The sequence below is a fragment of the Zalophus californianus genome, chromosome 2, assembly GCF_009762305.2.
Source record: "Zalophus californianus isolate mZalCal1 chromosome 2, mZalCal1.pri.v2, whole genome shotgun sequence".
Taxonomy (NCBI): domain Eukaryota; kingdom Metazoa; phylum Chordata; class Mammalia; order Carnivora; family Otariidae; genus Zalophus; species Zalophus californianus.
Genome location: NC_045596.1, coordinates 130,624,497 through 130,637,279, shown reverse-complemented (window position 1 = coordinate 130,637,279; position 12,783 = coordinate 130,624,497).

Below are 12,783 nucleotides of genomic sequence, written 5' to 3'. Positions count from 1 at the left end.
TAATGAAGAAAAAACAACACATTCAGGGAAAAATTGAGATTAACTTATTTTTCTTAAAAGGTTCATCTCAAGGATGGCAACAAAGTCCAGCTTGTGCCGCCAAACGGTTTTACATGATCAAACCGTGTACAGCTTCTTGTGTGAACTGTTGACTACAAACATTTACCAAATACATAAATCTCTTTTTAAAAAAGCCATTTTAAATATAGCAAAGCAGTGTCTTCTTGCACAGCAAAGTGAAGAAAGTTTCTACAGAGAAATAAAAGTTTTACATTTGTAAAATCTTTTTCACATTCTAATCATTTAGCTTCTTATGATCCAATGCCAGGAGTTTTCTGGTTCCTTATTTACTATGTATTTCTTGTGCACATGATGGTTAATACAGAAAATAGGTTAATGCTTTGTTAGTTGTCCTTATAGTTAGTTAAAGGAAATGGTAAAACATATATTGTTCTTTCAGAACAAAGCCCTGATTTAGTCTCTAACACAATGGACATAATTAGGGCTCAAAAGATGGAGTTTCGATCGGGACCATTTGCAGACATACAATGGTGACTCTCACTCTCAATGCAGGACCGGTCAGCGCACTGAGGGAAGGACAGCTGTTGGAAACCGTACTCGAACCAGTGCAGTGTCCTCTAAGCTTTTTTTGTTTTTGTCTTTTAGTAATAAAATACTTCATCTGAAGGATAAAATTTTCTTGTGAAATTCTTATTCTCAGGAAACAAACTGAGGCTCGCTGGAGTGGAGGGGGGTGAGAGGGATGGGGTGCCTGGGTGATAGATATTGGGGAAGGTATGTGCTATGGTGAGCGCTGTGAATTGTGTAAGACCAATGAATCACAGAGCTGTACGTCTGAAACAAATAATACATTATATGTAAAAAAAAAAAAAACTTTGTTCTCATTCCTAATATAATTCAGATTATAATTAAATATTCATGAATTAAAAAAAAGTAGCACATGCCAATCAATTTCTGTTCACCTTGCTCCTGAAACGACTGTCAACTAGAATCATTTAGTTTCACACTCACTTTTGAAAAGTAAGATTGATGGGTCAGTTACTGAAATATGTGGGAAGAGGGACTGGAAGAAGCAAGAGATTGATGCACTGTCAGAATTTTGGCAGTTATATACTAAGGATGACAAGTCAGAACAGGTGTGAAACAATGACTGGAAAATGCCCAAAGAAGTAGGTGTAGACCTCACCCCAAGGAAAGGGCTGTCAGCCTAAATACCAAGTCTGTGTGTAGTAAGGCAAATTCAGGAAATCTCTGGAAAGCTGTTAACATTCAGCTGATCTGGAACACCTGGGTGGCTCAGATGGTTAAGCATCTGCCTTCGGCTCAGGTCATGATCCCAGGGTCTTGGGATCGAGCCCCATGGCCGGCTCCTGGCTCAGTGGGGGGCCTTCTTCTCCCTCTTTCTCTGCCTCTCCCCCTGCTCATGCTCTCTCTCTCTCTGTATCCCTATATCTGGAATGAATAAATAAAATCTTAAAAAAAAAATTCAGCTGATCTTTCTGGGATTCTCAGAACACATAAGTTCTGCCTTTTACCAGTTCTCTAATGCGGGGAATATTCTTTGAGAAAATGTAGGGGACACCAAGAACAGAGTCCAGACTCTCATATTTCAGGAAGCAACAGACATGAGTCAAGGTCTTTAGTCCTCCAGATGGCTCACTACATAATAAAGGGTTAGACAGTCCTGGATTCCCAGATCTCAGTGAAAGGTGAAGTAGAAGCTAGAAAGTCCTGGGAAGCACTTATGGGAGTAGGAGATGAGAAAATCATCCATCAGTGACTCAGACATAAGGAGCATATCAAATCCAGTGATTTACAATAGCCTGTTTATAAGACCCCATTCATGATTTATGGGGACTGAAGTTTATACAATTTGGAGAAGTGGTTCTCTTAAAAAAATTATAAATACAAAACAAGGTATGAGTGCGAGTATTAATAATTAATTTTATTTTTTGTTTGTGTGTGTGTGTGTTTATAAATATTAATTTAGAATGACAAAGGAAAAGACAGCCAATTTCTGGAGTCTCAGAGATTCATTTTTTTTCTGAAATATTTTAAGTCAATTTACCAAAAATGTTTTCCTAGTTATGCTCCCTGATTGCAGCCTAGCTTTTCCTCCCATCTGGAATACATTACACTTCCCAGCAACTCCTAGATCTCAAGCATTCCATGTAAGGAAGGAGACCTGAAGCTTAATCTTCCTTATTGTCACTAGAAATTCATCTTGTTCTGATTCAACATAATACAGATCTTGAATGACCACACTTGTATTTAAAAATGACAGTCAGTGAAGTTCTGGGTCCTATTAACGTTGTGGAATTCTAAATCTCAGAAACCAGGGGCACCTGGGTGGCTCAGTCAGTTAAGCGTCCAACTCTTGGTTTTGGCTCAGGTCATGATCTCAGGGTCATGAGATCCGAGTCCCGTGTCAGGTTCTGTGCTCAGCTTGGAGTCTGCTTGGGATTCTATCTCCCTCTCCCTCTGCTCCTTCCCTCAAGTGCATGTATGCTCTTCCTTTCCCTCCCTCTTTCCCTCTCTCTCTTTCAAATAAATAAATAAATAAATACATAAATAAATAAAATCTTTTTAAAAATATAATAAAAATAAGTAAGTCACAGAAACCAGAAATTTATGGATCATCTGGACTCAAACTAGTATTTTTCATATCAGTAAATTGAAACTCAGAGAGTCAGGGAAATAGTAAGGATGCCAAGCAGGCTCTTTGCCTCATGCCCTTTCTAGGATAGCCCACTCATGGTCCACTGCTAACCTGCCTTTTTTCCTATCAGAACTGGAGTGTTAGCTTCAAGGAGAATATTTGATTTATTCCATTTTGAATCCTTAAATGGCATTTGCTAAGGGATACCTAAATCTATATAAATCTATATTCATATGTCAGGTATACACGAAAAGATTTTGCACTTCCTTCCTGAACACAGTAGTTCAGCTGAGTAGGACAACAAGCATGGATGACAAAAGATTCCAAGTCTATGACTCTAGCACAGAACAACTGAACAATATCCATTAGTCACTCATAAACTATATACTGTTGGATACATCTTCATAAAGTGCTAAAATGTTACTTCTATTAATATTAATTCTTATAAATATAAATGTATTTATATGTAAATATAAATTCAAAAATAGTATGCAACTAATATATACGTGTATAAATATTTTTGAAAAAAGTATTATCCAAAAGATGTGCCCACCGGCCCTGTTCTGTGTCTCTTTCTAGATAGCCTGATCCAGCTCTATGCCATTAGCATATCGTCTCTCTTTTGCTGTTTGATTTTCAGTTAGCCTGACACTACCAAACCCCATCTTCAGGTTTAGTACACTGACTTTATTTTCAGAGCTCTTCAAGCAAAGTGGTTTTACTTCAGACTTGGTTCTGGACAACCTGTGTCTCATCACTCTCTTCACATCTGCCTTCTATTCACTGTAACAAAGTTGTTTGCTGAGGTCATTTCTCATTTGGCTCACAAATCCTGGCCTCTGAAGCTACTTCCTTATGCGCCTCGTCTCAAAAAGAATTTGACTCAAGTGTCTTATTTTTGATACCTTGTGTCTTCTGAGTATAAGTAGGTGATACTACTGCTTTCTGGTCAAGGATCATGTGGTCCGTGGTGGGTGTAAGCAGACCCGTCTCCCTCTCCCCTTTTGTTTATGTTGCCTTTTCCAGCCCCTATGAATGTGAACCTCTAATGGGTACCTTCTACAGATCTGAACTTTTATTCCCAAGTCCATTATCCAGGATTTAGGAATGCGTATCTATGTTCCAACACTTCTTACCCTGACACAGGCGCTGCTAATTCCTGGATCTTACTCTGAACTCCAATCCCACATTGATGCCATAAATCTGCCTAGTTTCTTCATTTGATAATGCTGATGGATTTCCATAAGGACTTTGTGGTGGTCTTATTCCGTGTGTGCTATTCTATTACACATCTATTATATATTTATGTGTGTTTTAGTATATGTCTAAATTATCCACCTGTATTCTTTTAACAAATATTAAATACCTCGTAGATGTTAGACACTGTATTAGGCAGATAACATGATAACACAAAGCATGCATTGCATACATGAGAGTAAAGTCTAGGCTTTCTTCCTCTTTGTCAACTATCAGTATGAACTATGAACTAAAAACACACTTGAGGAAGCATAATACGTCTATATTTCCTATTTTCATAAACATTATGTATTTTAGTTGCTTTATGTTCTGACTGGCTTAGGGTTGACAGACGACCTCTTTCAATTAAACTTTCATACTTGAATACTCTGGATCTCTGTAAATTAATAAAAAAAAGTGTACTGTACATCTGCTCTTGTCTCCATGTATAGCATATGAATCAACAGTGAATCATTGTTCCATAATCTGAGTTGATTACTTTAGGTGATTTCAAGGACAGAACAGAGTTTAATAAAGTGAAACATTTTTCTAGAGGAGTAGTTACAAATCCTTTTATAGTTTCAAGATTGAGTTAGATAATGGCAATATAGAGAAAAATTAATAGGGACAGACTAGTTAATAACAGAAATCAGTTTTCTGAAAGGATTAAATTGAATTTTCTCAGGAACTATATAGTAATCTGTAGATTTTTGACTTTTCTAGAAACAAGACCGGGAAAGTTCTATATCAGAAGAATCTTAATACTGAAGCATCATGAGAACTTCTTAATCTATTTGTACAGAGAAAATACCACCTACCAGCATATCAATGCTAACTAACTAGTGGAATCACACAAAAGAAAACAGTATTCTACTCACTGATTTATAAATCAGTACATAATACAATCTTTTCCAGGTACTAGAAAGTGTTACAAGAATTGTGAAGCAAATTTTGGATAAACTAAATGGTATGATCAAAACATCATGCAGCTTATATTTACGACACTTTGCAACCAGAAAGGATTATTTTTATTATATGTCTTTGGAGCCCTTTTGAAATTTGTTTCAGGCGCCTACTTTGCTTTCAGTTTGCTTCTTCTCCACAGGTCAAGGACAGCACTGGGCCTCAGCCATCCTGTTGGCCTGTTTGGACAGCGTGGACATCTGGAGCATGAGCTGAGCTATTCAGAGTGACTCTCCCAGGACCCAGACTAAGACACATAGAAGCTTAGCATCCGTCAGTGGTGATCCTTGGAAATAGAAAAGTCCACAGACTTGAGAACAGGGGAGGTCACTTGGGGCTGTAAACACAGAGGGATGGTCTGCAGAGAAACGCACAATAGGGACAAGGGGCAGAGAGAGGAAGTGCTTTGGCTCTTTATGGATTCTCTTCATCCCCTGATCTTGAGTTCTGGAAGGTTCAGCCAGCCCCGCCCCACAACCTACAGACTCTTGATGGTAAATTTCCCTTTATATAACGAGCATGAGTGTATTTCTGTTTCTTGTAAATATTCTTAAGTTAGTTTTTGATAACTGAAATGATCATATCTTCCTAAGCTCATCATGTATATACAAAGAATTCAAAGTTAAGGTGATTGGAATCTAAAATGCTATTTAATTTCCCTTAGTACCAGCATTTTTGGAGGGATTATGAGAGTATTATTTAAAAACAGGTACTTATGTACATTTTATGGTATAAGAGGGTGCTAAAAAAAAAATCATATATGTTCCCCTGCTCTGTGTGGAGCTATGCGCGAATCAGGAGCAATGTGTGGTTCTTCATACTCTCAACTGCCTGTCTCCAGCACACCCTTATAAATGTATTTTCCAGAACAACTGGCAAAGCAACTAGGACACGAGGAGATTAGTGAATATTCATGCATTTTAGCTGCTGCCAAGGTGAATCTTCCCAAATCCTGATTATGTTTATTTAAGTGAAACATCTGCCAATAAAAAGGAGACATGTTTATGGTAATGGCAACTCTATGACTTCTGTTTTCTGAATAATGATAATACGGACCCTGGCTGGATGGCTTTGTCCTTGGGGATTTTCTTTTGTTTTTATTATTATTACTATAGGTAATAAACTCTTTAAAGGGAACTTCTTGAACAACTGAGATTGCTAGCAGCTATAGCAATAAAAGAGTTGTTTGTTGCCTTTCCGGTTGAGAAATGGCTGATGGGGGCAAGTGGAGCACTCAGGAAGCAACTGAGTTTGTGAACATAAACAAAGCGGGACATTTCTTTCCAGAGTTTAGACACTAACCAGTGATGAGCCAGCTGAGAACTGTGAGAACACAGTATATTCTCACAGATACGAGTGGCCCAAGTGTGAATTGTTCTATTTTTTTTTTCAATATTCTGGGAATAGTAATAAATGGGAAGTTGTCTACTATCTGGGGATAGACTTACAGAAGATATGTAAATAGACGTACACAGTATTTCCTGGGTATAAATGTTTCTGTTATCCTACCCATAACTTTATTTGAAAGAAAAAATAAAAGACTATGATAAAAACATAAAACTTGAGACCCTACATGTTTCCACTGAACAAATCCTTTAGGGGGAAGTGAAGAACACTTTCTGTAGGGGTGAATAAGATGAATCAGGAATGGTCCTCCGCCTCATGGAAATTCAATCTAGTGGAATGGAAGGAAAGGCAGGGCACATCTCTACCTGCCTGTAATATGTACTCACTGGGTGGGAATCACTGGGCCAGCAGTGGGGGTTACAACAGCAAATACAGCAACATATTCCCTGCTTTTATGGACTGTATTCATTTCCCAGGGCTGCCCTAACAAAGTGCCACAGACTACCTGACTTAAAACAACACATATGGGACGCCTGGGTGGCTCAGTCGTTAAGCGTCTGCCTTGGGCTCAGGTCATGATCCCAGCGTCCTGGGATCGAGCCCCCCATCCAGTTCCCTGCTCCACGGGAAGCCTGCTTCTCCCTCTCCCACTCCCCCTGCTTGTGTTCCCCCTCTCGCTGTGTCTCTCTCTGTCAAATAAATAAATAAAATCTTAAAAAAAAAACAAAACCAGAAACACATGTTCATTTTCTCACACTCTGGAGACTAGGGACTGGAAGTCAAGGTGTGGGCAAGGCCATGCCGCCTCTGAAGAAGCATCCAGTGGGGAATCCTCTTTGTCTAAGCAGGTTCCGGTGGCCCCTGATATCCCTTGATTTGTGGCAGGGTAACTCAAATCTCTGTCTTCAGCGGCCGTCTTCCTTCTGTGTCTGTCTTCACCTCATTCTTTATAAGGATCCAGTCATGTTGAATTAGGGGCCCACCCTACACCAGTGTGACCTCATCTTAACTAATTATACCAGCAATGACCCTATTTCCAAATAAGGTTACATTCAGAGACACTGAGGATTAAGTCTCCAATGTATCTTTTTTGGAGACAAGATTCCACCCATAACATGGAGCCCTTAAGGAAATACGCTATTATCAAAGTGGAACAATCATACCTCCACAGAAAATAATGAGATACAAAGGTAAAGGAAGAACTGATAAAGAATGGTTGAGCGATTTGAGCCCGAGATGGATGAAGGCAACCAAGAGGTTTATTATCCTAGTTCTCCGGTTCAACACTGGTGGTTGTCTTTAAACCAGCCTTGTTCTGAACTGCGAATGCTGCTCTCACCTCCCTCACCAAACACGTCTGTAAACTAAACACACTTACGGCAATTTCTCATCTGGAATCTACTCTACCAGGGCCTGGATCCCTGAGACCTACTATCAGACCTCCCAAATTAGAGAGTTTGCTCGGGTGAACCCCTGCCAAACTTCTGTCTGAATCTGTAAGATTCCCCTAGCTGGCTACTTCAGTAAGGACAGAACAAAGGTCCAAGTCATAACTGTGTTCAGATCAGCTTCCAGTACTGAAATCACCTTAGTCTAGATTCACTTCTTGGCCCTCTGTCCCAATGTGAAAGTCTTTTAAAAATCTTCCTATGACAAAAAACAAACTGAGGGTTCTAGAGGGGAGGAGGGTAGGGGGATGGGTTAGCCTGGTGATGGGTATTAAAGAGGGCACATTCTGCATGAAGCACTGGGTGTTATGAACAAACAATGAATCATGGAACACTACACCAAAACAAATGATGTAATATATGGTGATTAACATAACAATAAAAAATTAAAAAAAAAGTAAATGGAAAAAAAAAATCTTCCTATGACAGTGCCCCCATGTTCCTTCCTCAGCCTTTCCCCATCGGTGTGGGTCAGCCAACTCTTAGCCCTGCATTCTTTTTTTTTTAATTGTTTAATGTTTTATTTATTTATTTATTTATTTATTTATTTATTTATTTATTTTCCTTTTATTATGCTATGTTAATCACCATACATTACATCATTAGTTTTGGATGTGGTGTTCCATGATTCATTGTTTGCGTACAACACCCAGTGCTCCATGCAGAACGTGCCCTCTTGAATACCCATCACCAGGTTAACCCATCCCCCCACCCCCCTCCCCTCTAGAACCCTCAGTTCGTTTCTCAGAGTCCATAGTCTCTCATGGTTCGTGTCCCCCTCCAATTTTCTCCCCCTTCATTTTTCCCTTCCTATTATCTTCTTCTTTTTTTTAACATATAATGTACTGGCCCTGCATTCTACTACTGAGCCCCAATCACAGCATATTGATGGATGGAAGGAAGGAAACGGATTGGGCAGGAGTAGCAGGAGGCTCCATGTTACTGTTGTGTGGGGACCTATGGGTGGTCTCGAAAATACAAGAGCAATGATGAGCCTGCGGTGTGATACTCTACTGAGCACAGACTGGACTGAAGGAAGGCTGCTCCATAAAGAATAATCTGGGGCTTGAAGCTGTTGCAAGAGATTCATATTGTCAAAATGAATCAGTCTAGCAATTAGGGTTACTTGTGAAGTTATAGAAACCAAATATGTAGTCTACACTACCAAAGAAAATGATTTGCAGGGTATATAAGCACAATTTTATCTTTCCCATTTTTAAAGGGAAATACCCTCACACAAAAGATATTACTTGCCAATTTTCAGAACAACAAGCCAGTTTGTTTTGAAAATGGAGCACATTATTGATTTTCCGGCAGACGCTTTATCTGCTGGATATTTTCAGGGAAATGAGTATATATAAACATTCACAGTGGCCCATTCAACACAAACCCTGTCCCAGAACAGGTATTTCCAGTGGTGTTCTTCCATGAATAAATACAATGCCAACTGATAGACAAAGTTTGTGGGAATGACATGTTGTGTGAACAGAGATTTCAATAGCACCAAAAGAGTTCAAAGTCACTGTGACATTACTAGGTAGAAAGGATAGTCTTGGCAAAGTCATCTCTGTGTGTTTTGGTCAAGCAGTTTGTGATTATGCCCTCAGGAGTTTACTCATCAAGCTTCTGATTCTGATTTTGAAAGATTAAAAAACACACACTTCTCACCCTACTACACTCTTCTAAAAATGTTTAACCTTTTTTTGTTTATGAAAATTGTACAATCTCCCCCACTTCAGAACATCTATTAAGTTTATTTTCGTAAAGAAAGGAAGGTACTTAATAGAATTCGTCCTCTTTGATTCTTATTTGTAAGGTTTTTTTTCCCTATTTTAATTTGAAACATTAAATAACTGTACAAAATGACATAGAATCTGGTCCGTTGTTTTATGTGGATACCTTCCAGATAAAAGAATATTTATGGCATTTTTTTTAATAAAATTCGTCTTTTGTAATTGAACTTCCTAGTAAGAGTTGTACTGACTCAATCACTTCAATATTCTTTTACTACTAACAAAAATATACTGACTATGATCAGAAAACTTTTTTCCTGAAATTTGACCAAATACTACAAAGTTTCCCTTAATTTTGGTCTTCAAAAAGTCTTCCTGGAAAAAGTAAATTTCAAGAACTATGAGAGATAGAATGAAGAAAACAAAAACAAAAAAAAACCTTTGGAGAGTAGTTAGGAAAAATTGTTCCAGGTATGAGGAAAAGCTGGGAGGTCTGCATGATTCATGAAGGGGACAATAAATAAATCCATCTAAGATACAGGTAGAGGACTAAGAAGAATCTCAGAAGTAAGGACATTCTTAACAGAATCTAAAAGTAGTAGCTGACATTTACTAAGGGATCACTATCTGCCAAGTCTCGCGCATGAATTATTTGATTTAACTTCCCTCCGGTTTTATAAAGTGGGCACTACTACTGTGCTCGTTTCATAGCTATTAAATTGAGGAATAGAGTAATTTACCTCAATGACCACAATTTATAAGCCAGGGCTCTATAGACGGCTGCCCAGGGACCGCTGTGTCCCAGAGCCAGCTGGCAAAAGGAGGTCGAGAGCCACATCAGAAGAGTTATAACATTGTATAAAATTTTTATAGCTTTGGGTGTGTTGGGAAATTTACCAGTTCACACAGATATTAGTAGTTTATTTTCCCATGGAGAAACTCAGAGGTAATGCAATTAAACACAATGGTCATTACTTTGATTTCTCTCTAAACACAAATTGTCCCTGTAAGATGATACATGACAATTAAGAAAGCTTATAAACAAGACTTCTTTTTCTTTCCATGTTTTCCCCTTTCTCACCTGCACCTAACGTGCAGGAAGTAGAGTTAATGGTACTTACTGTATAGATCAGGGCACTTTAGCCCCATTGGTTTTTGTAAAGCCCCTCTTCTGTTTTTCTCTTCATCCCCACCCTCACTCCCATCCTACCACAATATGTTCAATGACCGTCCCAGGTTCTGGACATATTCCTGACAAGATGTATGGAATTGTTTTCTGACTGAATCCATTGCTGGGTAGACCCCATTCCTTTTGCTAAATAAGGCTGGATGGAGCTCCAGAATGTTGGACCTCAGATCGCGTTCTCATCAAGCCTGCATGAGGATCCCCATTTTTTCCTGTTCTCGCCAAATTTTACTGTTACTTTACTTTCCACATTTGTCTCATTTGAGGAGTCCAAAAGAGGGCGCCTGGGTGGCGCAGTCAGTAGAGCATCTGCCTTCAGCTCATGTCATGGTGCTAGGGTCCTGGGGTGATGCCCCGCACTGGGCTCCCTGCTCAGCGGGGAGCCTGCTTCTCCCTTTGCCTGCTGCTACCCCTGCTTGTGTTCTCTCTGTCTCTGTGTCAAACAAACAAATAATAATAAATAAAAATAAAAATAAATTAAAAAAATGAAGAGTCCAAAAATATCCTGTCACTATCCTGATTACTAGTGTGAGCACTCCTCTTTTCAAACACTTGTTAGCCATTCCAGCCTCCCCTTCGGAGCTGTCTACGGAGTAAACTTCCTTACTTTCCTGGGGGGGGGGTCCTCTTTTTCTCAGTGAGATATTTCCCAACTCTGACGTCAGAAATATACTTGCCTTTATTTTCTTGCAGTATCTGTTCATTTTAGCTGCCACATTTAGGACTTTAATTCATCTGGACATTGTTCTTGTTTATGTTCTACAATTTTATTTTTCTCCATATAATGAAGTATCATGAAATTGTACTCGTTCATTGTTATTGTTGTTGATGACAATAGAGATTGATTCCACCTTTATTATGTACCAAATTTCCAAACAAACTAGACTCTGGGGTTTGTATTGCATTCCATTGGTCTTTTGGTTCCCAGGCCAGAAACATGCTACTTTATTTTATTTAAAGCAAAGAGATTTTATTTTATTACAATGGAATTATAGAATGTCTTCATATCCTTTAAGGTGAGTCTCCTTTGCTCTTCTTATTTTTAATCTTTATTATTCATGCACTCTTGTCTTTCCATATGACTTTTTTTCTTTTTAAAGATTTTATTTATTTATCCAAGAGACAGAGAGAGAGAGGAGAGAGAGAAATCATGAGCAGCGGGGAGGGGTAGAGGGAGAAGCAGACTCCCCGCCGAGCGGGGAGCCCAACGCGGGACTTGATCCCAGGACCCTGGTATCATGACCCGAGCCGAAGGCAGACGCTTAACCGACTGAGCCACCCAGGCGCCCTCCATATGACTTTTTAATTAGTTTGGTCAGTCCTTTAAAAAACTCTGGTGAAATGTTCCCCAAAAAATGCCCTGAATTTATAACCTGATTTAAGGAGAATGGCATCTTTACGATGCTAGATTATGCCAAGCATGAACAGTGTTTATGTTCATTTAGGATTTTTTTGTGTCCTTTGATAAATGCTATTTGTTTATTATATGTGGTAACATACAACAGAGAGCTACGCACATCCTGTGTGAGTCGGTCCAAGAATTATCACAAAGTAATAATAGCAGTGTAAAAACCACCTAGATAAGAAAATGGGAAAATTTATCAGGATCCCAGAAGTTCCCCTCATTCCCACTCCCCCAAAAAATCTCCTTCTCCTCAAAGTAAATGCTATTTTGATATCTAATATTCTGGTTTAGTCTTGACAATTTTTAGATTTTATATAAATGGAATCATATAGAATAGCGTTTTCTGTGTCTTATCACTTCCCATTAAGTTGGTGAGATCCATCTATGTTGTTTCATATAAGAGTAGTTAACTGTGTGAATTTTGCCTAAAATTATTTTGCCTTTACTTTCTTTTTTAAATAAGCTTTTCATTTTAATTCTAGTATAGTTAACATACAGTGATATTAGTTTCACGTGTACAATACAACGATTCAGCAATTTCTGTACATTCCTCAGTGCTCATCATGATATGTGTGCACTTCATCCCCTTCACCTATTTCACCCATTCCCACCACCTCCCTTCTGATATGCTTTGCTTTAAACGAGTAACCTCGGTTAAAATTATTTCTTTTCAACAAGAGCATTTTTTATTTCATGTATATTTCAGAGTACATTGTTCTTAAAAAAATATATGAAACATTCCATCCAAGAAAAAAGAACACGCATTTTCCCCAAGTACACACAGA